Source organism: Saimiri boliviensis, chromosome 2 (genome assembly GCF_048565385.1).
Source record: "Saimiri boliviensis isolate mSaiBol1 chromosome 2, mSaiBol1.pri, whole genome shotgun sequence".
NCBI lineage: Eukaryota > Metazoa > Chordata > Mammalia > Primates > Cebidae > Saimiri > Saimiri boliviensis.
In genome coordinates, this window is record NC_133450.1 from 218,500,235 (window position 1) to 218,526,431 (window position 26,197).

The following is a 26,197-nucleotide window of genomic DNA, read 5'->3' on the forward strand; positions in this document are numbered from 1 at the left end:
TTGTAGTTCTCCTTGAAGAGGTCCAACTGTTGTCTTTGTTGTTGTTGACTTTCAGATTGGGTCTCTGAGTGGACGTCCAGTTTGTTGATGATGAAATTATTTCTTTCCGTTTCTTAGTTTTTCTTCTAACAGTCAGGCCCATCTGCTGTAGGACTGCTGAGGTCCACTCCAGGCCATGCTTGCCTGCGGATCACCTGCAGTGGCCGCAGAACATTAAGGGTTGCTACCAGTTTCTTCTGCTATCTTTGTCCCAGAAGGATACTTGCCAGATGTCAGCCTCAGCTCTCCTTTATGAGGTGACTCTTTGGATATACGGGGGTCAGGGAGCTGCTTGAGGAGACAGTCTGTTCTTTATAGGACCTCAGGTGCTGAGCTGTGAGCTCCGTTGTTCATTCAGAGCTGCTGGGCAGGTAGGTTTAAGTCTGCTGCAGCAGAACTCCTAACCCCCCTCAACCCCCCCGCTTTTTTTTTCCGAGTGCTCTGTCCTGGGGAGTTAAGGCTTTATTTATGAGTTTCTGTTGTGCTGCTGCCTTTTTTCAGGGCTGCCCTGCCCAGCGAGGAGGCAGCCTAGTAACTGTCTGCCTGCAGAGACTTTGCTGAGTTGCTATAGGCTCTGCCTAGCTGCCGTGTGAACTTCCCTGTGGTCCTGATTATACGGGTATAGTTAGAACTGCCTCCGCAATGGTGGCCCACCTCTATAATGGTGGACTCTCTCTGTAATGGTGGGCTGCCTCGGCAATGGCGGGCTGCCTTGGCAATGGCAAACTACCTCCATAGTGGTGGACTGCCTCGGTAATGGTGGACGCCCCTCCCCCAAAGAGCTGGACCATCCCAGGTTCAGCTGTGTTTGCTGTGAAACTCTCAATCCAGAGAGTTTCCAATTGCTGTTTTTTTGTGGGGTTGGGACCAAATGAGGCTGATCAACTGTCTCCCTCCCTCAGAGCCCCGTTTTTTTTTTTTTTTAAGTTGAACAGTCCACTCTGTCTCCCAGGTGTTCCAGTCCATGCCGGGATCTGTGTGATTTCCCATGTGGCCACCCACTGCGGTGGCTGAAACATCTGTGCTGAGATTCCTGGCACTTTTTTGCCTGGGAATCTCCTGGCCTGGCTCCCTGTTTCAGTCCCCTTTTTAATCAGTTGAATAGGTGACTCTGTCTCCCAGGAGCTCCAGTCGTCAGCTAAAACGGTGCCCAGACCCATGTATTTTGTACAGAGAACTGCCAAGTTGGGGCACCGTCTGAAACAGCTACTCTGGCCACCTGTGGGGCTCCTCCGCCTGGGAATCTCCTGGTCTGTGGGCAATAAAAATCCGTCTAGAAATGCAACATCCACTCACCCTCCAAGCTTTCGCTGGGAGCTTTAATCCTGTGCTGCTCCTAATCGGCCATCTTGGATCTGTCTGCAGTACACTTACTCTTTAACAAGAAAGGAAACTTTAAAAAGGAACTTTTTTACTTCCCACATGCTACAAACCTATACAGCATGCTACTGTGCTGAATCTATAGGTAATTTTAACACAATGGTATTTGTGTATCTAAACATAGAAAAGGTAGAGCAATAATGTGGTAAAAAGATAAAAAATGGTATACTTACCATAAATGGAGCTTGTAGGACTGAAAGTTGGTCAGTAAATGAGTGGTGAGTGAATATGAAGGCCTAGGACATTAGTGCATCCTACTGTACACTTTATAAACCTTGTACACTTAGGCTATACTAAATTTATAAAATATTTTTACTTCTTTAATAATAAGTTACCCTTAGCTTACTATAACCTTTTTACAATATAAACTTTAAGTTTTAACTTTTTGACTTTTGTCATGACAGTTAGCTTAAGACACATTGTACAGCTTTACAGAAAGTTTTTTTTTTTTTTTTTTTTTTTTGAGACGGAGTTTTTTTTTGCTCTTGTTACCCAGGCTGGAGTGCAATGGCGCGATCGGCTCACTGCAACCTCCGCCTCCTGAGTTCAGGCAATTCTCCTGCCTCAGCCTCCTGAGTAGCTGGGATTACAGGCATGCGCCACTATGCCCAGCTAATGTTTTGTATTTTTAGTAGAGACGGGGTTTCACCATGTTCACCAGGATGGTCTCGATCTCTTGACCTCGTGATCCACCCACCTCAGCCTCCCAAAGTGCTGGGATTACAGGCGTGAGCCACCGCGCCCGGCCTAGAAAGTTTTTTTTCTTTACACCACAGAGCATTCAGATTTTTTCTTTATATCCTTATTCTGTAAGCTTTCTATTATTATTATTATTTTTTTACTTTTTAATTTTTTTTGTTACAAACCAAAACAAACACACATTGGCATAGGCCTACACAGGGTCATGATCATCAGTAGGTGATAGAAATTTTTCAGCTCCATTATAATCTTATGAAATCATCATTGTGTATGTGGTCCATGCTTGACCAAAACATCATTATGCAGTGCATAACTGTAATATAAACCCTAGCTATAGTCATTTAAACACATCAACATACCTTTTTTGTCACATAGCAGGATGCCCAGAGGATTACACTTTGATTCAGTAACTCCTTAATGTTGGAACCATTGTGTTTGTGATCTTCCTGGCCAATGAGAGCCCTTCAGACTATCATCTTTGTCCTTTTGACATGTCCCCATTATTCTTTGAGCAGTTCATTATGTTCTGGTATGATAAGATGTTCCAAGCTTATCTTGTCTTTTCCGTGTCCTACCCTTGGAATCAACCATTTTTTTAGGTATAGTTGATTCCTTTTAGTAGATAATGACATTTAGAAAACAAGATTTGACTATAAGGTATGCTCATTGCTCTTAGGTATCACTGCCTCTGGATCTACTCAATGAAAAAAACTTAGAGAAATACATACATAGACACATGTGTCGGTCAGGTGTGGTGGCTTATGCCTGTTATCCTAGCACTTTGGGAGGCTAAGGCAGGCAGATTCACCTGAGATCAGGAGTTTGAGACCAGCCTGGCCAACGTGGTGAAAACTGTCTCTACTAAAAATAAAAAATCAGCTGGATGTGGTGGCACACACCTGTAATCACAGCTACTTGGGAGGCTGAGGCAGGAGAATCGCTTGAACCTGGGAGGCAGAGGGCCAAGTGGGCCGAGATGGCACCACTGCACTCCAGTGTGGGTGACAGAGTGAGACTCCATCTCAAAACAACAACAACAACAACAACAACAACAACAAACCCACATAGGTATACACACACATAAGGAAACACATTTAAATCTATACCGTTTTATCTCCCTTAAAAACTGTGAATCCATCTTAGCGTTACAAAGTTCATTCTGATTTTCTCCTGTTTCATATTTGTAACTGCAGTAGTTTTCCCTTACCAGTGTTTTCACTTTCCATGGTTTCAGTTACCTATGGTCAATGGCAGTCTGAAAATATTAAGATATTTTGGACAGAAAGACAGAGATAACATTCATATAATTTTTATTGCAATATATTGTTATTCTATTTTGTTATTTTTGTTAATCTTTTACTATGCCTAATTTATAAATTAGCCTTTGTCATAGATTATGTATATATAGGGAAAAAACATAGTATAATAAGGGTTCAGTACTCTATGCAGTTTCAGGCATCCTCTGGGAGTTTTAGAACAGATCCCCCACAGATAAGGCGGCTACTGCACCTTCTTTAACAGTGAGAAACTTGGCTATTGTTAATTCAGGCATACCTTGTTTTGCATTGTACTTCCTTTTATTATGCTTTGCAGGGACTCTGTATTTTACAAATTGAAGGTTTATGGTAACCCTGCATTGAGCAAGTCTGTTGGTGCCATTTTTCCAACAGATTGTGGTCACTTTATATCTCTGTGTCACATTTTGGCAATTCTCATAATATTTCAGACCTTCTCACTACTATTATATCTGTTATGGTGATATGTGATTGGTGATCTTTGATGTTACTATTGTAATTGTCTTGGGGTGCTGTGAACTGCACCCACATTAGATGGTGAACTTAATGAATGTTGTGTGTGTTCTGACTGCTCCACTGACCACCTGCCTCTCTCCCTCTCTCTCACCCTCTTTCTCTCCGTCTTCTTGGGCCTCCCTATTCCTTGAGATACAACAATATTGAAATTAGGTCAATTAATAACCCTACAATGGACTATGTGTTCAATTGAAAGGAAGAGTCTGAAGTCTCTCACTTTAATTCAAAAGCTAGAAATGATGAAGCTTAGTGAAGAAGGCATGTCAAAAGCTGAGATTGGGCTCTGTGTGGTGGCTCATGCCTGAAATCCCAGTGCACTGGGAAGCCCCAGCAGGTGGATTGCTTGAGCCCAGAAGTTGGAGACCAGTGTGGGCAAAAGGGTGAAACCCTGTTTCTACAAAAAATTAGTCAGGAATGGTGGCATGTGCCTGTAGTCCCAGCTACTTGGCAGGCTGAGGTGGTAGGATCACCTGGGCCTGGGAGGTTGGGGCTGTGGTAAGCTATTATCATGCCACTGTACTCCAGCCTGGGTGACAGAGTGAGACCCTGTCTTAAAATAATAATAATAATAATAATGCTGAGGTGGGCCAAAAGCTAAACCTCTTGAGTCAGTTAGCCACAGTGTGAATGCAAAGGGAAAGTTCTTCAAGGAAATTTAAAATGCTACTCCAATGAATACACAAATGATAAGAAAGTGAAACGGACTTATTGCTGTTATGGAGGAAGTTTTACTATTGTTGGTAAAAGACCAAGCCAGAAACAACATTCCCTTAAGTCAAAGCCTAATCCAGAGCAAGACTCTAATTCTCTTCTATTCTATGAAGGATGAGGGAGGCAAGGAAACTACGGAAGTTTGAAGCTAGCAGAGCCTGGTTCATGAGCTTTAGGGAAAGAAGCCATCTTCATAATGTAAAAGTGCAAGGTGAAGCAGCAAGTGCTGATGTAGAAGCTGCAGCATTATCCAGAAGATCTAGCTAAGATAATTGATGAAGGTAGTTACACTAAAAAACAGATTTTTCAATGTAGATAAAGCCTTCTGTTTGAAGAAGATGCCATCTAGGACTCTCATAGCTAGAGAGGAGAAGTCAATGCCTGACTTTAAAGTTTCAAAGAACAGGCTGACTCCTTTGTTAGGGAGTAATGTAGCTGGAGACATTTTTGGAAAATCATTTTACAGTCATAGTAAAGGCTGGCTCAGGCAAGAACCATGAACAAACTCTAAATTGGGGAGAAATATTAATTAATAGTAGTTTGTGTGGTCTTAAATAAAGTGTCTTCCCAGAGATTGCTTATTAGTGGGAAGGGAAAAAAGTAACAGTGCTAGTACAGTGGAGAAATTGGAGAATACCTTGATCAAGCAACCAGATTAATAGCACCAGCAAGGGACAAATGGACATCTTATGCCTCCAGATGTGGTACCTTGAGAAGATCACAGCATTACCTGTGTATCAATGAGAAGCCAGAATCTGAATCTTGTGAAGAAACTTCAGACAAAATTAAAATTAGGCACATTGTAATATAAAAAAGAGCAGGGGGAGTTTGTTCTTCAAAATGTCAATGTTGTAACTGTTCTGGAGATGTTCCAGATGAAAGGCATCTAAAGAGATTGACGGCTAAATACAATATCTGATTCTAAACTTGATCCTGAACTGGAAAGGATAAAATGCTAGGACATTATTGGATCATCTGACAAAACTGGAGTACAAACAGTAAAGTATTACATCATGTTAAATTTACTGAGGTCGATAACTGTGCTGTGATCGTGGAAAAGAATATCACATTTTAAGGGTATACTTAAGTGGTTGGGGAAAAGGGCTGTGATTTATGTAACTTACTCTCAAATGGCTCAGACAAATTATCTGTACACACACACAAACACCGATTTGTGTATGATTGATAGATACAGTGTTGACAGTAGGTAAATATATATTTTTTTTTTGGAGACGGAGTTTCGCTCTTGTTACCCAGGCTGGAGTGCAATGGCACGATCTTGGCTCACCGCAACCTCCGCCTCCTGGGTTCAGGCAATTCTCCTGCCTCAGCCTCCTGAGTAGCTGGGATTACAGGCATGCACCACCATGCCCAGCTAATTTTTTGTATTTTTAGTAGAGACGGGGTTTCACCATGTTGACCAGGTTGGTCTTGATCTCTCGACCTTGTGATCCACCTGCCTTGGCCTCCCAAAGTGCTGGGATTACAGGCTTGAGCCACCGCACCCGGCGACAGTAGGTAAATATTGATAGGTGAATCTGGTAAAATGTATATGGGTGCTTTTTGTCCTATTTTTATTTTTGCTTTTTGAAAAATTAATTTGAGGCTGAGCACAGTAGTTCACGCCTGTAATCCCAGCACTTTGGGAGGCTGAGGTGGGTGGATGACCTGAGGTCAGGAGTTCTAGACCAGCCTGACCAACATGGAGAAACCACATCTCTACTAAAAATACAAATATTAGCTGGATGTGGTGGCGCATGCCTGTAATCCCAGCTACTTGGGAGGCTGAGGCAGGAGAATCACTTACACCTGGGAGGTGGAGGTTGTGGTGAGCCGAGATTGTGCCATTGCACTCCAGTCTGGGCAACAAGAGCAAAACTCCATCTCAAAATAAATAAATAAATAATTTTGAAATTATTGAAACAAACAAAAACATAGCCTCAATATCACCTCTTCTCACTTCTTCCTCCCTTTGCCAACCAACCTTTAGGCCTCATCCAACCACTGTAGTAGCCTCCTAACTGATCTCTGTTCCTGTAACTACAGTCATTTTGACATATAACTGGGAAAATAATTATTTTAAAACATATATCAGATGATGTCACTCTTCTCATAGCTTCCCATTTCACCTGAAATAAAAATTCAGCCCTTAACTGGGGTCTTCAAGGCCTGACTGCTTTGGTTCACTTCATCTTCTGTGATATTACCCCTCCCCCCATTACTCTGTGCCACACATTTCACTCCAGCCTAATGGGGCTCTTTATGTTCCTCCAGTAGGCAAAGTGTATTCTCCTTTCAGGGTCTTTGTTCTTGCTTTTCTTTTTTTCTGCCTGGAACACCCTTTGCCCGTATATCTGAATGGCTGCCTCCCTTCCAGCCTCTGCCCAAATTTATCATCAGAAGGACTACTCCTGACCTTTGTAGATAAAACAGCAATCCTCCTCCCGCTTCCCATTACACCCTGTCCCCTTTTCCTGCTTTATTTCTATTTCTATTCTATACACTGTATTTGTTTATTGTTGATTTCCCTTTTACAATGTAAGTTCCTTGAGTGAGGGGCTTTGTTTTATTCACTGCTATATCTAAAGTGCTTAGAACAGTGCCTCACATACAGTAGGCTTTCAGTAAATGCTTGAGTGAAAGAATATTTAAGCTTGAGGCACTTAAAAGCTGACTAAAAATTCAGTTATATGAGTAGAGTAGTTTTCTTGGTTTTGGTAGTCTTCACTGTAGGGTGATGCGTACAGGGACCTAGTGCTTTCCTATGCATCAGGTCTTTATCTCCTATCTAAGTCAGTTCCCTGAGAGGTATCCACCAATTTTCTAGCTAGAAAGTGAGAAGTTTGGGGAGGTGTGTAAGCCTGTCTCCTAATGTTCTGGAAGCAAAATGGTGCTCCTGTCTGTTCTCATGCTCTTTGTGCTTGCAGATTTTATGTTCTCCCCACCACCTTTCATTGTTGTCTTTGTAGTAGAGTTTTAACAAGGTGTGGAGGGAAATAGGTGTGTTCATTTTACTAATCCAGTTGGTTCTTTTAATAGAGGTTAAGATTTCTTATACCACAACCAAGAAGACTCCTCCTTGATTCTGTATGATAGCAGGAAACTACAGTTGACTTGGAAAACACAAGTCTTTTGCTTCTATTAACCCATGACTGTCAATTGAAAGCAGAACTCAGAGTGCCTTAGCTACTAGCCACATGTGAATATTGAGCACTTAAAATGGGCTTGTTTCAACTGAAATGTGCTACAAGTATAAAATATATGCTTTTTAAAACATATAGTAGGTGTAAAAGACTTAGACGTTTTTGAAGTCTGAAAAAAGAGTGTAAAATGTTTCATTAATCCTTTAAAGTATTAGCTATATGCTGTAATAATAGTTGGAATATATTGAATTAAAATAAATTCTGTGTTTCCTTTTGCTTTTTAAAATTTGGTTAGTAGAAATTTAGATTTATATATATGGCTTACATTATAATTCTTTTGGATAATATTGCTGTAAGGGCCAACAACTAAGGCACATGTCTATCAGTAGTGGTCCTGGATCCTAGAATTCCATTAAAATATCCTAGGATCAGCTGGGCATGGTGGCTTACTCCTGGAATCCCAGCACTTTGGGAGGCTGAGGCAGGAGAATCACCTGAGGTCAGGAGTTCGAGACCAGCTTGACTAATATGGTGAAACCCCTTCTGTACAAAAACACAAAAATTAGCTAGGTGTGCTGGCATGCCCCTGTAGTCCCAGGTATTTGGGAGGCTGAGGCAGGAGAATCGCTTGAACCTGGGAGGTGGAGTTTGCAGTGAGCCCAGATTGTGCCACTGCACTCCAGCCTGGGTGACAGAGTGAGACTCCATCTGAAAAAAAAAGGTATCCTAGGATTAAAGTTAGCAGGTTACATGTTCCCCTCAAAGGTGGGTACTTTCATATTTGACCTATGGTTCTCACAGTTATTATACTTTTATATACTTTGAAAAGTTACTACCCTTGTTAACTCTAGCTTTGTATAGATTTTAACTTGATTGTTCAATCTCCTTTTTTTTGTTTTTGGAATGGTACAATGCTAGTAAAACTCTAGAATGAAACAGAATGGATCCAGATTATTCCAAACTCTGCTGTTCTAATTAAGATGAGTGTCGTAAGTGCTGTAAGCTACATACATACATTTAGATCCCAGGATTTTTAGTCCTATAGAGTCATTTTGGAGGGTGTGAGTAGTCTGAAAATGTTACCCTTTAATAGATATATGCAATTCAAATTATCTGAAAATAACCTAGAAAAAGACCTGCTATCTGGAACAAAAATGGAGAGACTACTTTTGATTGCCCAATGAATAACATTCATGATGAATTGACCAGTACTGGATCAATTTGGCCTCAAGGACCATTGATCACACTGTATTCTTATAGCTATATTGGCCTTTTACTTCTCCACAGAGGCATAGATTATAGTCAGTTTGGCATTCGTTTTTAATTTTATGAAGAGTATTTTAAATTAAACCCTATCAGATCACTCTCCCTCCTTTGAGACATTAATGTGGTCCTTATATAATTAAGCCATCCACCCTTCAAGCCGATTAACAACTTCCAGAATAGGAATTTGAGGTTGAAAACAGTATTCCCGGTTGCCATTCTTTGGCCTGAAGGATTAGGGAATTATAGCCTCTCATTTCTAACTCATCTTTTATCAGAATGCTGGAAGATAAAATCTTCCTTATTTCTCAGTTCCATTTCTTTTTCCTTACTTGTATGCTTAGGAAGATAATTTTTTCTTACAACCTGAAGAATTATGTCTATTTTTTTTAAAGACTGAAAGATACCAGACTAAGTAGTCAGATTTTATGTCCTTCAGGGTTACTTTTTGGGTCAATCCATTTTGAAAAGAACATTTTAAAACTAGTTAGCAGGTAATTTTAAATTATAAAAGGTATTCTTTCACAGTAGAAAAAAATGTTGTAGCCTCTTGCTCTTCTGCTTCCTGTAGTCAACTCCTTCATCAGAGAAGGCCACATTTCATGTTTCTCGTTTTTGTTTTCTTGCTAGGTACCTACCATACATTTAAATAACTGAAATCGTTGACTGTGTATATCATTTTTCCATGGTAAGGAATTTGATTTATTTATATAATCTCCTACATCATTTCCTTTTCTTCTTCTCTGGTTTTGTTCTTCTATTATTTTTTATTCTGCTGTAGGTTATTTGTATAACATAAATAATATATTCTCTAGCTTTGATTCCATCAATATCAGATTGTATTGCTTTACTTTTATTATGAAGGAAGGTCATTAGTATCCCTTTCTTTAACTGTTATACTTTTAATGTTACCTCTTAATTATTTTCGGAGAATGGTTGTCTGACGTCTTCTTTGGGAAAATGTTGTTCTTGGTAGTGACTGGGTATGTATGTGGAAAATGTGGGGAGGGTCCAAATGTCCCAGGTGTTACTCAGACCTTCTTTTAATTTACTGCCCCATTTCCCATTGCTGTTCTCTGTCCAAGGTTAGAGCCTCTCCCAGTCTTCGCTGGGAAAACTGGCTCCTCCCTCTTTCTCGTTGTAAATTTGGGCCTCCTCCACTATGATGCACTTGTCAGTGTGGTGTCGCATTTGTTATCTGTGTTACAGAAATTTATCAAAATTTGGTTTTCTGCGGCCCTGCCCCCTCCTCTCTTTTTCTCTCCCACTCCCTCGGTCTCACTCTCTTTCTTTTTTTTTTCTTTGAGACTGAGTCTCACTGTATCGCCCAGACTGGAGTTTAGTGGTACAATCTTGGCTCACTGCAGCCCTGACTGCTAGGGCTCAGGTGATTCTCCCACCTCAGCCTCAGGCAAGGACTACCATGCCTGGCTAATTTTCATAATTTTTTTTTTTTTTTGTAGAGACTAGGTTTTGCCATGTTGCCCAGGCTGGTCTTGAACTCCTGAGCTCAAGCGATCTGTCCACCTTGGCCTCCCAAAGTGCTGGGATTACAGGTGTGAGCCACTGCTCCTGGCTCTTTCCCCTTCCCAATGGATTTATACTCTTTACAGTCCTATCAGGGGAAAACTGGAAAGGAAGAATGGAAATTAAACATACATACTCAGCCTGCTGTCTTGAGCCAGAAGATCCAGAAGTGATGCTTGCTTTTTAGTTGTCTTAAATTGTTACTTGAATATTTGTGTGGTGCTTTTTTACATTGTTTAGAGTGCTTTTACGTGTTTAATCCTCATAACAACCTTTGATTTAAATGGAATGTATATTACCCTTGTTTTACAAATTAGGAAAATGAGGATTAGCTCGGCTAAGTAAGGGATTTACAGATGGTCACTTGCCTGAGTAAGTTGCAGAACTGGGATAGAGATTAGTGCTCCAATCTTCCAACTCAGGGTTCAGTTCTCTTTGTTATACTCTTTTTTTTTTTTTTTTTTTGAGACGGAGTTTCGCTCTTGTTACCCAAGCTGGAGTGCAATGGCGCGATCTCCGATCACCGCAACCTCCGCCTCCTGGGTTCAGGCAATTCTCCTGCCTCAGCCTCCTGAGTAGCTGGGATTACAGGCACGCGCCACCGTGCCCAGCTAATTTTTTGTATTTTTAGTAGAGACGGGGTTTCACCAGGATGACCAGGATGGTCTCGATCTCTCGACCTCGTGATCCACCCGCCTCGGCCTCCCAAAGTGCTGGGATTACAGGTGTGAGCCACCGCGCCCGGCTCTTTGTTATACTCTTGATTGGGGAAAGGGTTCTATCTGTTCTCAAGTTTTAGTCTCTCTTTTTTTCATATATATACATACGTGTGTGTGTGTGTGTGTGTGTGTGTGTGTGTGTGTGTGTGTTTGTGTGTGTGTGTGTATGTGTATGCACAGAGCATTTTAACACTGAAGTTGCTAGGCAGTTTCATGTTCTTTGTGCCATATATTCTTTAACATAGAATTCCAGTTTAATCTTTTTATCCTTTACCAGTTATTTTCTTTCTTGTAATGTTTCATCATTTAGATTATCAGATGATTGGTCCTTTTTGACTAGTTTTGGAGAACACCAGAGTTCTTTTTTTTTTTTTTTGAGATGGTGTCTTGCTCTTGTTGCCCAGGCTGGAGTGCAATGGGTGTGATCTCGGCTCACCACAATCTCTGCCTCTGAGGTTCAAATGATTCTCCTGCCTCAGCCTCCTGAGTAGCTGGGATTACAGGCATGTACCACCACACCTGGCTGATTTTATATTTTTAGTAGAGACGGGGTTTCTCCATGTGGGTTAGGCTGTTTTCGAACTCCTGACCACAGGTGATCCACCAACCTCAGCCTCCCAAAGTGCTGAGATTACAAGTGTGAGCCATGGCACTCGGCCACACCAGAGTTCTTACATGGTTTCATTTTTTCTGTAGTTAATATATCTGTGCTTGTGTAGCTATCCACCTTGTTAAAAGGTGAAGCACGTTTTTTTAATCAACATTTTTTGCTTTACTTCTCATTCTTTCCAAAATCAGTCATGAAACTAGAGTGAAGAATTATTCTATGTTGATAACCTCAATAGAGTAAAGAATTGTTCTGTGTTAGCACTGGTCTGTAAAAGCTACCTATAAGTAGTTTGATTTTATCAGTGTGACTGTTTTCTTTAAAGTAGATTAGACATGAATTTTAGATACAGCACATAGTGAATCACACACATTTGTTGTTTACTTGCCATACTTATTTACTAGGTAAAAATAAAACTACAATAGATCTTTTTCAAGAGTACTTGTGTCCCACATTCCAACACTATTTAAAGTTTTATTTTCCTAGAGATCTTGGAGGTGGACTAGAGGATACTTGTGTCTTATGTGATGATGTTGTTTTCTTTTTTTTTTTGCTTATAGATTAATAGACTGGGGTTTGTATCATAGATACATGTCCCCTTTGCTGAAAGAAACACACGTGTGCACACATAGACACACACATGCACACACTAATTTCATTGAATCTTTATATTTGCATTTGCTGAGTTGCACAACCTCAGGTTACATCATTTATAATACACTTTGTGAATGGTGCATTCTAGAATTGTGCAGAATAGCTGTCTCACTAGACTGATCTAACTTAAGAACTCATAGAATATGATTTAATGGAATCATTTTAAGTTTGGGAGTTTTCATTCAGCTTTGATTCTAACTCACTGTAAAGTCTTATGTCTTACTTTTCTTGTCCTACAAATTGAAAAAATACCATGTGCTCTGCTACCCACTTACCTCACAGAAAAGATGCAAAGATTGTTAGATTTTTTTTTTTTTTTAACAAAGTGCAGTGGAATTCCATGGAGATACATTCTTGTGAGTATAGTGTGCACCAGCTGTAGATGATGCAGTATTCACAAAGTGTATTATAAATGATGTAGCATTGGCTGGGTGTGTTGGCTCATGCCTGTAATCCCAGCACTTTGGGAGGCTGAGGTGGATGGATTACAAGGTCAGTATATTGAGACCAGCCTGGCCAACGTGATGAAACCCCGTGTCTGCTAAAAATGCAAAATTAGCCGGCATGGTGGTGCACACCTGTAGTCCCAGCTACCTGGGGAGCTGAGGCAGGAGAGTAGCTGGAACCCAGGAGGTGGAGGTTGCAGTGAATCGAAATCACGCCTCTGCACTCCAGCCTGGGTGAAAGAGCGAGATTCTTTCTTAAAAAAAAAAAAAAAAAAAAAAGGAAGATGTAGTATTACCAGAGAGTCCCTGCTCATAAGTATAAAAACATTACTTAGTTAAGTTACGAAGTTTGAAAATGAGCCTTACATTTTTTTTTTTTTTTATTTTTAATAGAGTCTCACTCACTCTGTCACCCAGGATGGAGTGCAGTGGCGGGTGCAATCTTGGCTCACTGTAGTCTCCTGGATTCAAGCGATTCTCCTGCCTCAGCCTGCTTAGTAGCTGGGATTACAGGTGTGTACCACCATGCCTGGCTAATGTTTTCTTTCTTTTTTAAAAAATATTTTTAGTAGAGATGGGGTTTCACCATATTGGCCAGCTGGTCTTGAACTCCTGACCCCAAGTGATCTGCCTGCCTTGGCCTCCCAAAGTGTTGAGATTACAGGCATGAGCCACCACATCCAGCCTGATTTTTTTTTTTTTTTTTTTAAAAGATACATAGAGACAGGGTCTTGCTATGTTACCCAGGCTGGTCTTGAACTCCCAGGCTCAAAAACCTGCCCACCTTGGCTTCCCAAAGTATTAGGATTGAGCCTGAAATAATAAAAATAATTCTCATCAATTAAAATAATTATTTTAATAATTAAAATTATTTTATAATAATTATAAATTAAATTTTTTATAATAATTATAAAATAATTATTTTAATTGATGAGAATTATTTTTATTATTTTGAGTATTATTATTTTTTGAGATAAGGTCTCTCTTTGTTGTCCAGCCTGGAGTGCAGTGATGTTGTCTCAGCTCACTGCAACTTCTGCCTCTCAGGTTCAAGCAATTATTCTGCCACAACCTCCTGAGTAGCTGGGACTAGAAGTGTGTGCCACCTTGCCCAGCTAATTTTTATATTTTTAGTACTAGAGACATGGTCTCACCATGTTGGCCAGGCTGGTCTAGAACTCCTGGCCGCAAGTAATCCACCTGCCTTGGCCTCCCAGAGTGCTGGGATTACAGGTGTGAGCCACTGTGCCTGGCCCAATAATTATTTTTAATCTTATATTTTATAATATCTAATTCCAAATCAAACTATTTTTTTACTTTTTAATTTTCCAAAGGAACATTAATTTTTATTTTTAAATTTTCAAGAATGGGCACGGGGGCTCATGCCTGTAATCCCAGCACTTTGGGAGGCTGAGGCAGGTGGATCACCTAAGGCCAGCAGTTTGAGACCAGCCTGACCAACATGGAGAAACCTTGTCTCTACTAAAAATATAAAATTAGCTGGGTGTGATGGTGCATGCCTATAATTTCAGCTACTCAGGCAGCTGAGGCAGGAGAATCACTTACATCCGGGAGGTGGAGGTTGTGGTGAGCTGAGATCGTACCATTGCACTACAGCCTAGACAACAAGAGCAAAACTCCATCTCAAAAAAAAAAATTATTTCTAGCTCTAATGGAGTAACAACTATATGGAAATGGGAAACATGCAAATACAATGGATATCTTCCCTGCTTATAAGAGGAAGGTTTAATATAGATAAGGGCAAAGCTTCATTTATGAATAGGTCTATGTATCTTCAGTGTATATATATATACATCCAGGGTTTTATGTATATATAAAACCAGTATTTTATGTAATAGCCATAAAATCAGTATTTTGTGTAAAACCCTGTACTCTGCACTTTTAATTGATTTTAGTTAGGATCTTTTAATATGAAAATTTAGAATGTGAAATAGCAAAAGACAATAAAAGTTGAAAACAACTCTTGAGCTTTTTTGTGAATATTATCCTTTTTCTGCCACATTTATTTAGTTGTCTTTTTTGTATTTCCCATGTAAGTTTTATTTTACACTCTTGGAGGGGCAATAAGGAATTTGTATAGATTTGGGAAAAGAAACTTTAAAAAACCCCAAGGAAATCTATTCCTTTTATTGTCTCTTTTACCTGGATCTCCTAGTACCTATACATGGGTGGATGAAAATGTTTGCACTGAACTGAATTGAAGTTTTTACTGTGGTATTCAAAGAAGTGCTGTGAAAAAGATGAAGAAACAATTGACCACAGTGGATCTGTAGCCCAAGCTATTAGTTTAGTCTTAGTGCAGTCTACTCTGAATTTTGACTTACTGGATTTTTAAGGTCTCTGGTTATTCCTGACAGACTAGTCGGCTTTGCTTTACCCAGACTGGTTGTGGTGTGAAACAAGATGCTTGATACTGGGATTAAGGAATGTCTCATGACAGTGCTTGTTTCTATTCAGCACTCCCCTCCACTTTAAAATTAACTACTTAGGGCTTAAATGAAAGGAGTCTTAAAAAGCAAGACAAAACTTTGTTCTCTCTCCCTTACTAAACCTGTAGCATCTCACAGTAGAAAAAGTATAGTGGGACTTACTGGCACCATGGTGCAGAGCATCGAAGAATTTCATATTGTGACAACACATCAAAATAAATTGCTGTCAACAGACCAAAACACCAAGTGCTGTGATTCTGTCTGACGTGTGAAGATTCAGACAGGCTGTCTTGACAAGTTGTGGTGGAGCACCTGCATTTGACAGAAGACAGTGATATAAATCTGATTTGCCTGATATGAAGTACCTAGATACAGTTAATGCTGGTGACAGTAAGTCTGCATAAAATTTCCAAGATGCAAGTCTGACTTTATTTTGCTTCTATTATGTAGTGGTTTTTGGTCCCATTTTGATTCTCACTTATTTCCTATTTGTATTTGTAGTTTGGCCTTGAAATATAATTATGAATTGTAAACTCTGAAAAATGTAACAAATTAAGGTTTTGTTTAGTCTTTTTAAAAGTAGTATTGCAAAAGGCAATACCACTGCAGTTGCTCAAAGCAAAAGAAAAGCAATAAAATTTTATTTTATACTAATCATAAAAGTAATCATAGTTCGGGTTGTATTAATTTTGTAACTTACAGCCAAAATATTGAAAATAGTGGGTTAAAAGTCATGAGTTGCTGTAAATCTTCTCTCAAGCTGCATTTGCCTTTAAAGCCTCCTGAAGAGGTAAAATCACTGAATAGGTGGTTAATTTTTACTTTTCATTACCAATAAATGATAACTTTTTATAGTACCAGTATATATTACAGCTCATTTAAGAATGTGTAAAACATATCATAGCTCTGGAGTTTAATTATAGAACTTTATATGAGCTTCTCTGTTTCAGTTCTTCATACAACCACAGATACTAGAGACATCATTCTGACAGTGGTAAGCTAATAAGAAATACATAGAGTTATAAATTTCAATTATATTTTTCTGTGTTTAAGATTTAAGAAATATTAACAGTGGACTTTAGTTGAAAAAAAGAAGCTTTTTTAAAGGAAAGGATTTATATAGAGGGTTACAGATTATACCTTTTCTGAACATTTAGGGTAACTTTTAAAAATGGAAATGAAGACAAGATCATGTTAATTGTGTTATTTTTTACTTTTCTGTAGTAACTAACTTGGTAGTATTTCATGGTCAGTTTTGTTATTGTCGAAATAAATAAATCCGTTTGGTTTTCCCATATCTCAAAATGCTACTGTTTCTTATCTAATTTATTGCTTAACTCATTTGAAGATTAGTTTCAGTTTATCACCAATTGTTGCTGTGGTGGTTCCCCTCTGAAACACAGTGAAATGAATCAAGGATTCTCAAATTTGAGAAATTTTGAAAATAGCACTGTCCACTATATAGTTTTAAAAAGTACAAATTATTTGTTTTAAGTTACTATTCATTCTTGACTGTATTGTTATTTTATCCCTTAAAGGCTGCTAATGAGAAATAGAGCCTCATTATGATTTTAAGGATGAGAGAGGAAGGCTTTTAATTAATGATATGTAAATGGTCTTGAATTGATTATGTTAGAATATCAAGAGAGATGGGTAGAAGCTGTGGTGTAATATATTTTAATTAAGAATTAATTAAAAATGATGGCAATTTCATAAAGCCTCACAGAAAATAGTGGAATTTACTTTCTGTCAGAAGTAAATTAGCCTGTGATTAAGTAAAGGGCCTGCATTAATAGTGGAGTTATTTTTAAACTGTGCTATGAAGAATTATGTAATTTTTCCTAAATAAGTAAAATTAAAATTTAATATTTAAAAGTGGGTTGCAAATGATGACAGAGAGCTAACTTACTTTTATGACTCGAATGTGTTATTTCTTTTTTATAAAATTTTGTGTAGGTATTTTTAACCTCAGCATATACAGTATGTAGCTTTAAAAGAATGGACTTTGTCCTATTGTCCATTTGGAATTGGGGATAAAGAATACTCTTACAAGTTGCTGTGGCAGTGGTTTTCCTCTTGTGCACAAGATCTGGGAAGTATCTTTACTGATGACTGAAAATTATTTTTAAAGGAGGCATTCTTTTTTCCCCCTGTTCTCCAGAGTTTAGAAATGTTTCTTCCTTAGATATAGTTTTTCATTGTAAATAATACTTTCTTTAGAAATTCTAAAATGTGTATATTTCTTTACCTTGAAACCAGAAATTTCCCTGAGCATACCGTTTATTCAGACCCAGACTACACTATTTTTATAAACAATTTTTTTCCAGTAGTTTAGAGAAGGGTTTTAAAAGGAAGCTTGTTTCTGAGTTCAACTTGGACTGCAATTTGAATGTAGAAGAAAGGCTGCATAATCCAGTCAAGTCATATATTTCATTAATGTTTTTTGTACATGAATACAGGCTATCTCAGTGTAATAGCTTATTGTATTATTATTTAAAACCCCACATAAGCTATTATGATACTCTCAACCTTAATTCAGTACTTCATACTTATGAAACACCCCATAATGAGTTGTTGAATTTTGGGATTTTATGCATCATCCATATTGGTAGTTATATGACATGTGGGGCTTTTTAGCTTTTGTTTTGTTTTTCTGCTAAATAGCTGAAAAAAAAATTTTTTTGTTGTTGTTGTTGTTAGAACCTCCCACCATTCATTAATTCTAATTCATCTGTGTTTGACTGTTTAGCAAGTATGTCTCTTGCATGTGTAAGTTTGTATATGGTCATATTTGATGAAGCCTCTGTGATACTTGAAACTCCAAAATAGAGTTGTGGGAAAAGGGGGGAAATGAACATTCTCTGGTTCCCTCTGCAGATGCTGACCATTGCTGCTGATTACTGACATTTTCAAATTTACTCCAGTCATTGTGATATACAAAAATTAGCATCACAAATAAAAATTGTCATGACCCTATGAGGAAATTGTTGTTGATATGCTGTTTGACTTTTATTTACCTGTACATGCTACTCAAAAAATGGATTTTATTTACCACTGTGTGTATGCTGTTCATTGAAGTATTAACCATAGCAACAGTAATATCTCTTGCTTTCATCTTAATGCTGATTTCAAGATACAAAGATAGTTTTTTAAAAGATTGAATTTAACATATACAATATTAGTATGGCCTTTTTTAAGGAGGAGAAATTAATTAGTTTTTTTTGGGTAATAGTGTGTTAAAAAATGTTTTTTATGTTAGTAGGTCTTGGATCAATTTGGTATGTCAAATGATTTCTAAGAAAGTTTTAGAAAGCTAAATAGTCCATTAGTGCCTCAGTGAAATTTCTGTGTTAGCTACTTTGGATCAGTCTCCTTTTTTAAAAAAAGAAAAAAAGAAAAATTAAAAAGGATTCTATATGTTTTTGTCTTGGGCTTTAGAAGATAAAAAAGAATGGTTAAAAGAAGGAAGGACAGATCCAATGGGAAACAGTTAAAAGATTTGGAAGATATTTTGATTAGAGAAAAGTAGGCTAGGCTGGGCACAGTGGCTCACGCCTGTAATCCCAGCACTTTGGGAGGCTGGGATGGGATGGGCAAATTACTTGAATTCAGTAGTTCCAGACCAGCCTGGCCAGCATGGTGAAACCCCATCTCTACCAAAAATACAAAAATTAGCTGGGTGTGGTGGCCTGTGCCTATAGTCCCAGCCACTTGGGAGGCTGAGCCAGGATAATCACTTGAACCTGGAAGAGGTTGCAGTGAGTCAACATAGTGCCACTGTACTCCAGCCTGCGTGACAGAGAGACTTCATTAAAAAAAAAAAAAAAAAAAAAAAAAATAGGCTTAAGTGTTAAAGAATTTTTATGAGCTTGATGCCAGGTATTTGACCTCTGTAAACCACTACTATTATTTTTATCTTTATTAATAAAGGATGAAACTAAGGAAATGACCTTAAAATGAGAGTAGGAAAGATTGTGGTTTGCTTTGTGGAGGGGCTATGTAACCACTAGAGTGAAAAATGACTGGTCCGTTTTTGAGTCTCTGTACCTATTGGTCTGTCTTGGGTGTGTGCTAGATATGCCTGGAATCAAGGATCTTAACCAGAAGCTTGCTCAAGGGCCCGTTCACAGTTTATTCCATGATGCCTTATTGATCTGTAATTCAAAGGAAAGTATATCTTTCTTTTTTATGCGAATGAATATTCTAATTAATTTGTTGTACACGGGACACTTAGACTTCTTGTTGTTGTTCTCCAGGTGTTTCAAAGGACAATTTAGTCTCCAAGGTATATTTTAAGTCTAGTCCTAGCCTTTCCTACTTTATAAGGAAGTTAACAGGGTCTAGAAAGATAGGGTCTTTCAGACTAACAGGGTCTTAATGATTGATTGTATTAGAATTTAAATTAGAATCTATATGATGAATTAAAATTGATGAATAAATTGACTTTTTAAAAAAAATACTCATTGCTTACTAGACAGTGGGGGACAATGAAGGCCCCATAAATGGCTAATCTCAGCATTGCTCTCTGTAGCCCCAGCTGTTGTTGTGTAACAGTAATGATAGCTACCATTGACTGGGCAATGACTGTTTTCCATGCCTTGTGAAAAGTCCATTGCATGCATTAGCTCATTTAATCTTTGTATCAACTCTGATTTAGGCCATTGATTCTCAAACTTTTTGTTTTCAGGATCTCTTTCCATATCACATTTAAGATTAAAAATAATTGAGAATTGCCAGGCATGGTGTTGCACACCTGTAATCTCAGAACTTTCGGAGCCTGAGGCAGGAGTTCGAGACCAGCCTGAGCAATATGGTAAAATCCTATCTGTACAAGAAATACAATAATTAGCTGGGCATGGTGATATGCACTTGTAGTCCCAGCTATTAATGAGGCTGAGGTGGGAGGATAGCTTGAGCCTGGAAGGTGGAGGTTGCAGTGAGCTGAGATTGTGCTACTGCACTCCAGCCTGGGCAACAAAGCAAGACTTTGCTCCCCACCTTCCCCCAAATAAGTAATTATTGAGAACACTAGCAAGCTTTGGCTTATGTGGGTTATATTTATCAGCATTTATGTATTAGAAAATTACAAATTTTATTTATTTTAAAATAACATGTCAGCATAAATATAATTTTAAAATAAACATATTTTCAGAATAAAAAATTAGATGAATGATATATATATTTTTAACAAATTTCTTTAATGTCTGGCTTCAACAGCTGGTTTCTCATATCTCTTTCTGCATTCTGTTGTGATACCATGCTTCATGTAGCCTCTAGTCAACTTCATTGTATACTCATGAAGAAATTAGAGTTAAAATGGAAAATGCGACATCTTAATAATCTGTGAAAACAGTTTTGATCTTGCACAGCCCTGAGGGTGCCTCGGTGACCCCAGGGGTACCTGGGCCACAGTTTGAAAACCACTGATTTAGGAAGTATCCTCATTTCGTCAGTAAGCATCACTGTGTACTTCCGCTATTCTGTATTGCTAAGAAGTGTTCATTTTTCTTTTTTACTCTTAGTTTTGGCATTTGGAGGATCAATTCATGATTGTGATATCTCCAAGTTTAATGTAGTAGCTTTGTTTAGTTTAGGAATCTAATTTGGGAACTTTCCTAGAATATCCTGGAAGTCTGTTTAATTTTGCATTGGGAGATACTTTGTAAATGTTAGGTGTGGGTGGCAATTTTCAACCAGTTAAATTCTGCCATATCTTTGAGGTAAGCAATAATATTAATATTTAACTAGTTTTTAAGTTAGGATAGAACATTTAATTCCAGGAGAAAACAGCTAAAATTGGCTATAGTGAATAGAGATTCTTGCCTAATAAATTTATTTACCACAATCTTACCAGATTCTTTTGTGTCATGATTTTTACCTGTTTTAACATTTTTCATGGCTCAATTCTTTCACATACAGGATTCCTTGAAAAAGAAATGCTTCCTAACTTTAAATTCAAATAATTTATTTACTATTGTCATATCTTGATTGTCAGAAACGATATAGGAATAACCTGCCTTTATCCTCAAAATATTTTTATGTGAAGTTCAGACAGAATTGAAAATCAGATATTATAAGTCTTATTGACTCTAGCTTGTTTGGAATATTCACCAATTAATGAAGGGTTATTGGTGATTATGGGATTTTTTTCTTTGAAAATATATTTAATGAATGCATAAGATATAGTTGATAAACATAATATGGTAATGTCAATACTAAGTATTTAGATAGTTCAACTTATTGTGTGATGACACCCAATTGTTTTTCTTTGAAAATGTATCTTATGAATGCATAAGATATATTAAATTTTTGAAAAATATAATAATGGTAAGGCCAGTACTAAGTATTTAGATAGTTAAACTTACTGTGTGATTACTTTATTCAGAAGAATGGATTACTCTGACCCTGAATTATGGACATATTTTTTTAATTGATGGATAATACTTTATATATTTATGGTGTACATGTGACATTTTGTTGCATGCATAGAATGTGTAATGATCAAGTCAAGAGTATTTAAGATATCCATCAACTTGAGTATTTATTATTTCTACATGTTTGGTAAAAGTTCCAAGTTCTTTCTTCTAGCTACTTTGAAGTATACCACATATTCTTGCTAACTGTAGTCACTATCCTGCTATCAAACAATAGAAATTATACTCTTTATTTAACTGTATGTTTGTACTCATTAACCAATCTCTCTTTATCCACCTCTTCCACCCACATCGTTCCCAGTCTCTGGTATCTGGCACTCTATTCTCTACCTCTGTGAGATCAGCTTTTTTTGGTTCCCACATGTAAATGACAACATGTGAAATTTGGGCATAATTTTTAACCTAATAAAATTATGCAATATATACATGAGTGTATTTGAATGAAGTATTGGTGGTAATTCTGAAGTAAAGGCCCACCATGTAGGGTATATGGACTTTTTGCATTTTAATTTTTGCTTATGAAATACTTGAAACACATAGGCTTTTATTTCTTCCTGTTAAATTTAATAAATGTTTACATTTTGCCACCTCTGCTTTAGACATTTATTTTTTAAAAATACCCATTTACATATGTTTGAAGGTTTCCCATCCCTTCAGCTCACTAACTTTCCTACCCCAAATTAGTACCTATTTATCTTATGGTTGGTACATATTCTTCTTATCTGAAAAATGCATTTACTACATATATGTGTATTTACAAATAATGTTAATAATTTTAGTATGAACAAATATAATGTGTGTATATACACCTATATAATACCTATATATAGTATATTCATACTATATATCTTTTTGTAACTTGATTTTTTTGTTCACCAGTTTTCAACATGTACTGTATTCATTTTGGTACCTGTGAATTGATTAGTTTTACCTGCTTTGTAGTATTCTACCATGCAGATGAACTTCACATTCATTTTACTATTGATGGATGCTTACATTTTGTCTGAAACTCTGGTATTATAAGCGTGCTTATACACATATTTTTGTTAATATGCAGTAATTTCTCTGAGGTATGTAACTAGGAATAGAATTATGGGGTTTATAGAGCATATGTATATCCAGCTTTACTTGATGTTGCCAAATTGCTTTCTGAAGTGGTTGTAACAACTTACATTGCTACCAGCACTAAGACTGTTTGATATAGATGTTTGTTCTGGAACTACATTTATTTTTGAAGGATCAGAATTAAATTTATCTAGGACCTTAGTCATCTGTGTCCTTATTTGCTGGTTACAAATTATTAGTAGTCCCTAGGTTTGGACTTTTGCTGGATATAGTGATGTGTGTTTTGTATTTTTAGAAGTATTAGTTTGCTGTCCAGAGGATTTACTTTGAATTATTAGTAAACCAACAAGATAAAACACAAAAGTCATTCGGTTAAATACATTTGTATCATATTTTCACTGGGTAATAATTTTGCTTTTAGCCTATCAGATCTGATATGTATATTTATAATTGTACTGCCTAGACAAATTTTCTGTAGTTTACAGCAACAAATGGTTTAATTTAAGTGCTATATTAAAGTATATTTTTATTTGTTAAACATAATTTATTAGGAATAGAACAAAAACCAAGACACAGTAATGATTTGTCATAACAGAGCCCTATAAAAAGGGAGATTGGAATGAATAGTTTATAGCTCTTCTGTTGTCTTGCACCATTCTGTATTCTAAGCCAGTAATAAAATTTTACCAGTTGGTCATTTAAGAAAATGCAAGGTTAGGAAAACATTTCATGATTTGTCAGGAAAAAATAAGATTGGTCACTTCTTAAAACTACTGTCTACCCTCAATTGGCATATCATGTCATATCAGACCAAACCTAGTAACTTTGGGCTATGGTTAAACAATTTATTTATGATAGGAAGTTATTGACCACAAGGTCTTCTCACAAGTTTGGTAATGTGTTTAGAATGTTCAATTTATTCAATTTGTTAGGAAATCAAAAGGAACATTGAGTTCTAAACATCATTTGACAGATTTGTTTGCCTTTATTCCATTCCTATTAAAAGTATTTCAAAACCTTTGATTTGATTCTGAACATCAGTAATGTAAGTCACCTTCTTTGTTCTAGGATAAACAGAACACATGCTTCTGCAGCTCCCTTGATCAATGAGAAAATGCCTTATATCAAAACCACATGGTGAGAATGTAGCTGTAGGTGATCCCCTGAGAGGTTTTTTGATTGGAGCCGGGAGTCTGGTACTGAAAGAAGAGGAAGACAGACAGGTTGTTTGAAAAAACTCCCATCAGACCAAATGCTTGTGTTGGAGCTGCGCTACAACATTTTTTTTGTGTGTAGAAAGGGCAACTTTATCAATTTTAAACATTAAAGGCTATTCATTGCATAATTGTAATAATGTATTTTGACTTTGGAATTTTTGTGTACATCTTACTGCATTTCATTAGCCAGTGGGCCAGAAATTCATTTATTCACATGCTGCTTGTCATTCTTCCTTTTCCAGAATTTTATTCTGGAAAATACATCAATACAAGATTCGTTATTTAGTTTTTAAAGTCAAGTGCAACTGAGGTACATTTTCTTTAGCTAATATACACTTGTCAAGTTTATGAACAACAAGAGAAAATAGGCTTGCTCATTTGTCCTCTAATTATCATATGTATAATATTTATGATGATATTCTTAAGAATTCTAATGTTAGGTGAGTAATCTCAACGTTTAATTTGCTAGTCAGGGGTTGCTTTAAAGTTTTGTACGTATGCAAGTTTTGGTACAATTTAGTTAAAAACCTCATTATAAGAGATGAATATGTGCTTCGTTTTTAATATTCCTTCCATTCACTTTGAAGATTCATTTGAAAGCCAAATTATTAGGCTTGTTATGTCAGCCCTTTTCTTTAATAAAATGAACAACAGAGCAGTAATATTTTAGTGTTTTTTTGAAAGAAGAGAAGCAAAATAATTGTTTTAAGAAGATTCTAATTGAAGAATTAAGAGTGTCACGGTCTTTTCAAAACTGGTTTGGTCCTGGTGCTGCTCCGTAGCAATGGAGCCCCAGATGCCTGGCCAAGCATCCCTTACCGACATCTGGAACCAGTTGCAATACATCACTGTCAAAACTGCTTTCTATACGTATCTGCATTTACACATTAGTTACCCACGCAGCACTCATCAAAAAAGCTGAACAATCTTGACATGGTGTCCCTTGTGGAACTGCAAAGGTGAACTGAAGTTGGGAGGCAGTGTCTCGCGTCACTGTCTGCTGAGCTCTTACAACAGGAAGCTTGATTAAAAGTGAAAGGAAAAATTTATCAGTTGCCTCAGCACTGTAGAGTTTAGTATAATTTTTTTTACTAAAAGGTTATTTTGTGCTATCTAAAGCATATTACGTAAGCGTCGAACTGATTTTGTTTAGAAATGAGAATATTTTCAATTTTTAGTTGAAAAAATTGCATTTTTCTTAGATTTGCTATTAGGTATATAATCTATTTTGTTGGTCATGTTAAGGAAAATTTAAATTTAATGATAGAACTATGAAGAATTATAGATATATTGTTAGCACTTGTGTCAGTTAAATATAACAAAAGTATAGCATAAAATTTCAAACAAATCAACTTGTTTTATTTTTTTTGAGATGGAGTTTTGCTCTCGTTGCCCAGGCTGGAGTGCAGTGGCACATCTCAGCTCACTGCAATCTCCACCCCCCAGGTTCAAGCAATTTTCCTGCCTTAGCCTCTCAAGTAGCTGGGATTACAGGCATGCGCCACCATGCCTGGCTAATTTTGTATTTTTCGTAGAGATGGGGTTTGTCCATGTTGGTCAGGCCGGTCTCAAACTCCTGCCCACCTCGGCCTCCCAGAGTGCTGGGATTGTAGGCATGAGCGACTGCACCTGGCCACAAACGAACTTCTTTAATGTTATATTGGTGATAGTAATGTTTGTGCTTATTAATTTTCAAAAAGCTGAATAATAGAAAAGGGAAAGTATTTATAGGTGTTTTATATTTGTGTTATATGTGTTTTTGAAAATGAAGTAAGAATTTTGAACCCCTCAAATTGGCCACTTATATAAAGAACTATATAGAGGCCTTTGCTATCATATCCTCTATAATAATAATAATAATGCTAATTATGACAATGGTTAATGTTTACTGGGCTCTTTATGTACTGGGCTTTTAATAGACACATTTTGTCTGTTACCTCATTCAAATTTGGTAAATGTAGGTAATATTTTTCCCATTTTATAGAAGGAGAACCATTTTTTTCACTGTTTTGGTTTTTTTTTTTTCTTTTTT

At 37.2% G+C, this 26,197-nt stretch overlaps 1 protein-coding gene across 4 annotated transcripts in view; it reads left to right on the forward strand.

Moving 5' to 3' along the window:
• The window catches only part of PBX3 (PBX homeobox 3), a 239,650-nt gene that overhangs the window by 68,765 nt on the left and 144,688 nt on the right, over positions 1-26,197 (forward strand). The gene's annotated exons all lie outside the window — the stretch shown is intronic.